This window comes from Choloepus didactylus, chromosome 11 (genome assembly GCF_015220235.1).
Source record: "Choloepus didactylus isolate mChoDid1 chromosome 11, mChoDid1.pri, whole genome shotgun sequence".
NCBI classification, from domain to species: Eukaryota; Metazoa; Chordata; class Mammalia; order Pilosa; family Megalonychidae; genus Choloepus; species Choloepus didactylus.
Window position 1 is genome coordinate 49648269 of NC_051317.1, and position 5429 is coordinate 49653697.

Consider the following 5429-nt stretch of genomic DNA (forward strand, 5'->3'; position numbering starts at 1 on the left):
TGGTAATTGTTCTCAGCGTTCTTGGAAAATATGTTAAAACTCTCATTGTTAGTTTCTTAATTGCATTGCTTAAATTTTATCTCCTTTTTTTCCAGTTTTGAGTTTTACATTTTCCTTGTTCTTAGTATTCGGTTAAAATTCCTTATAGGTGTTGTGACTTTTTATATTATCCTTTATTTCTATGAGTTGATGATTCCTGAATCATTGTGGTAATTTTTACTATCATTCTCTAATTTCTCTCTTTATTAAATTTGTGTATTAAATATTATTTTAGGTGTTTATATTCACACATTGCTTCTTTTGTTACTGTTTGCCAAAAATATAATATTCCACCTTTTCTGTTCCAACTTTGTCATGATAGTTTGTGTGTATCTCTTTTAAATAGTATATTGTTTGATTTTGCTTATTTGTTGAGTCAGAAACACTTTTAGTAGGAAAGTTCTGGGTTTTTTATTTATTTATTTTGCTATTATATTTGGATGCATGTCTTTTCTTGATTCCTTAAACACATTTTTATAAAATATTGATGCTTATTTCTCTCTGCCTATAAATGTGTGTATGTGTGTGTGAGTGCATGTGGGTATGGATATGCATGCTTATGTTACAATTTGAGTGATAAATTAAGATAAAGGAGAATTAAATGTCTACATCCTGTTTCTCAAATGGAAGTCAATAAGTGAAAATTATCTTCTATAATCTAGGAGTTATTGGGGGAATTGGGTATAAATATTTAAAAAGCTATTTTTATTCCTTGTTTCCAAGTGATTTTTGTTTATTTTCTTTACCACCTTGCACAGAAATAATTCTTTATAAATCCCTTTTCCTCCTTGTCAGTAAATGCTGCTTTTACAATTTGATATCAATTATATTCGAACATCAAAATGCTATTTATTTTTAATGTCTTAAGTCAATCATTTAGAGACCTAATTTGATGTTAATTTCTTCCTTTTTTTTTGAAGTTGCTTTCTTTCTTTTAAAGTCTCTATAGATATTTCTTTTCTTAATTTTGTTACTTTTCTGCATTCTATCTTCGTAATAAAGAATAATAATGTTAATGATATTTCTTTTGACTATCAACATGCTCTCATTGCTTCTGATGTAAAATTTTCTCTATTGCACTTTCAATCAAAACAAATGTCCTCCTCACTAACTTCTCTGTTTTTACAAATATCATCCATTTTTTTCTTGACTTTGTTTTCCAATTATCCACCTTATAAGCAATTATTTTCTTCCTAATTATCATTCTTAGATTATTAGAATGTTTAAGATTTATTTGGAAAATTTTTATTATACTAATAAAGTATAAGTTTACAAGAAAACAACTTAAAGTCTTTTAAAATATTCAACAACTTGCAATGTGATGTTTTGTTTTGGGAACTGGTAAACTTTCTGAGGATATGGAAATATGGGCCTTGATTTGAATTGTTGTGCTTGGGCTGGGTACAGAATAGTACATTTTTCTGGATGCCTTTCAGTATTTTCAGAATAATTTCATTCCATTCTATTGTTTATAGGGCTTCGGGGACAACAAAGAGAGAAAGGGAGAAAAGAGAAGTACTTTCTTACCATGAATTCTCTTTATGTCATCATTTGTGCAGGGCTGAGGATTAAATCATGTACCCACAGAAGACGTTCAAGTCTTAATCTACATTCCTGTGGGTGTGAACCAATCTGTAAACAGGACCTTTGAAGATGTTATTGTGAATTAAGTTGAAGACTCAATTTTGAACAGACTCTTCAAAGATCCTATTTAGATGAGGCCTAATTGAACCTGAATCCATGTAACTGGAGTGTTTATAAGCAAATGAAATTCAGACACAGTCATTCAGAAGAAACCAAAAGTATCAGAAGCCAGAGAGAGAGTTTGTCATGTGATGATGTTGGAGGATTTCCAGAATAGTACAGATTCTGGGAGAAAGCTAGCTCTGTCAATTCTTTGATGTTGTTCTAGCCTCCCAAACTGTGAGAAAGTAAATTCTTGTTGTTTAAGCCAACCCAGTGCATGGTATTTCTTATAGCAATCCCAGCAAACTAAGACACACACGCAGATTTATAGTTCTAAAGAACCATGGAGAATATACCCTTGTATTTAAAAAAAAACAAAAAACAAAAAAAAACTTGCTTTTCTAACTAACAAAAGTGTGATTCAAATGAAAGTGCAGGGGAGTTAATGAGTATTCTATCACTTTAAGTAATTTTTTTCTTTGGCAAATTTTTAACCATTCTATGCCATAGAATCCTGAAAATAAAATAGCTAAAAGTACCACATAAGTTTATTGTGAAGATAACCTGAAAGAAGTTTTGCAAATCCACTGAAAATTTTAGAGTTCAATATTTGTTGGGTTTTATTTCTTCCCTATGGGGGGAAAGCTAGAGCTCTTTGAACTGCTTTTTAAACATAGTAAATTGTATTATTAAAATTAAATTAATTATAACCTCCATTGAAATAATTATTAAAAGTTTAGCTTAAACAAAAAGATTGATTCCATCTAGAATTAGTTTCTCTTTCTTGTTAAACCCAACCTTATTTTTTGTATTGTATATGATATTTTTCATATGATATTTTTCATATTCAGCATGTCATAAAGTTTAGTGAGATTAATTAGTGAAAACTTATTAAATGTTTCATAATGGTTTAATGAAATTATTTCTACGATGCTAATTCCTAAATTAGGGGCAGCTAGTTTTTTGTTGTTATCATGGATTTTTTTTCTGCTTACATCATAGTTAAATGATCTTTTTATATAATTTATATTTACAATAAAAATAATAGATTTTGTGTGAGTTATACATATTATCTGTCTATCTTTGTGTGAGTCATGACTACTTGTGATTGCCTTTGCACATGATATTCTTTCTGCAGAAATTCTACCAGAAAAAGATTTGACATTTTCCAAGACTTATTTAACTTTGCTGAGTCTTTCATGAAGGTTTCTCATAGATATTGCAATATTTGTTTTTATTCTTTAAGTAAAGATATAACTTGATTACCTATCATTTGTTTAAATTCCACTTTGTTAAGCCTTGAAATAAATGAGAAAACCTAACTCATTCTCAAGGAATTTTATGGTTTAATGGTAGTGATACATGTGCATGTGTTGAAATATTGCAACAGAATAAGCTATAAAAATATTAAAAGTGTCATTAAAGTAATATATAAACAATGTTGGGGGGGTTGCCCAATGAAGGTCAAAATATCCTTCATGGAGAGATGAAAACTGGACACAATTTTGGAAATTAAAGGACATTATTCCATTAGACAAAAGGGTAAAGTGCATTTGTAGGGAGATAAAGAAAGGATAACAAAGATAGTGTGATTTGAAATGGTCTTCCATATATAGTTAAATGCGTAAATGGGTAAATCATTCGGAAGAGATAACATACATAAGGGTGCTTGATAGGAAATGTATTTAAAAATCTATAAAATAAATCATGTGTAAACACATAAGCCCTTCTCAATTCAAATGAGGGCTTTATATATATTTAAATATATATATATATATATGTAAATGAAAGAAACATATTGTTGAATGAAAAGAAAAATTTATACAAAAAAGTAAAGATTCTTTCTCCTCATGTGCTACTTTCACAATAAAGTTCCAAACAACATCTTTGCAGAAAATTTCAAGGAAATTTTTTTTCTTTTCTTACCATGTGACCATTTACTACATGATGGACATTTTTTCATAGAAATCATATACTGTAAACTAAATATATTCTTATAGCTTACAGGAAGCTTACAGTAGTTATGCATTAACAGGAAAGAAACCATATTTTATTGTAAAATATTATTAAAGTAATATGATTTTGTAGCTTTTAAATGTTTAACTACTTGATTTGACCAGGAGAATTAAAAAGAAATTATCAAAATAGGCCTGGTTTTAAGATTTTTTGTATTTGAGTCATTGTATTTTCATGTCATCTCCAATTAGCTGACATGCACAATGACAACTGTAGAAGGATAGATATCTGTCACCACAAATGAAGGAATTATGAAGACATTACGTGTTCCAGTGGAAGAACCTGGTTTAATTTACAATTTATTTTCATACTCAAATGCTTCAAATTTGTGTGTATGTCACAAGATAAGAGTGTCCACATCAAACTTCTCTGCAACAGGGCTAAGCTGGCCTTATCTCCCCAAGAAGTAAACTGATGTTCTTGGATTAAACCAATTTTGAATTGTCCAACAGTCACAACTTTCTGTTCTGGATAATTCAAATTCTCATCAAAATCTCCTTTCACTTATGAATATCACCAGCCAGAGGCTTGAGACTATTCTAACTCTTTGGTGCAAAGTTTTCCAGTGCAGAGAATGTGTTGAATCTTTTGTGGCACCAGGAGTTTTTCTGTTTTGTTTGGTTTTGTTTTTAAACTGTTGCATTGGTGAGGGGTGTGCAGAAACCCTAAAACCAGTCTATGCCCAGCCATCCTGTCATGTGGCTCCACTTAGTCACCACAACCGCCATTACCCTCTTACACAGACACTTCCAGTCTCTGTATTTTATCAAGAAGAGTGATGTGCCAGTTACGAAACAATTGTCTCTCAGAGTCCAAACTATCCTTCTATACTCTTCTTTGGGATGCTGGCACTGGGACTCTGCAAGCCACATTTATTCTTTTCCAGCTGAATTATGCAAGGTCATGCCAATAGCAAGTACTAAACTGAGACTTATGTTGGAAGAAAAATATGGGGCTCAAAACTTCCATCTATTTCCTGTGTGCTCCTGTGGTCTTTCTCTTTCTGTACTGGTACCCCAGCAATGCTTTTTTATCTTGGCAGCAGCAGGTCCTTTTACTAGCAGCTACTGAAATAAGTTTTCAGTTTTCCCAACATTTGCACAACCAGCTTCATTGTTCCACCTCAGCGATACAGCACCAGCCAGCTGATGCCCTCCTTAGTGGACTGACTGTCAACTCCACAAGTGCCCTCTTCTGAACCCAGAGCCAAACAGCACTTATGCTTCAGATGTCTGATTTCAGCTTCAGAGTCCTCTTCTAGATGTTTCTAAATTTAAATTATTTCAACCTCTCCTTTTGTTCTGTTACAACTAGGGATATTAACTGTTTCTTACACTGGCTACTTTCATGATATCTTACAGTTCTCTTTTTATCCTTTCAGTTACCTAATTAATACAATTATAATTCCGTATATTAATTTTTTTTCATATAATGGATGTGGGCTTTGTTTCTGATTATGCCATGGTGGAAGAGCCATTGCTTCTCAAAAAAGAAAAAAAAAAGCACATTTCTGAAACACAGTGCTTGTTCAAAGTAAAGGTCCCCAGGAACCTTCTTAGAGATTTTGATTCAATAGCTCTGGATATGCGAATGTGTAATTTTTAAAGAGAGAGCCACATGATTATGATGATTAGTCAAGTTTTAGAAATGGTCTTCTAAACCACAAGAAGCCACTGAAACATTTTTAA

General features: G+C 31.5%; 1 pseudogene; it reads right to left on the reverse strand.

The window, feature by feature from the left end:
* Positions 1–3881: 3881 nt before the first annotated feature.
* LOC119506377 lies at positions 3882–4431 on the reverse strand (annotated as a pseudogene).
* Between the last annotated feature and the right edge of the window lie 998 nt (positions 4432–5429).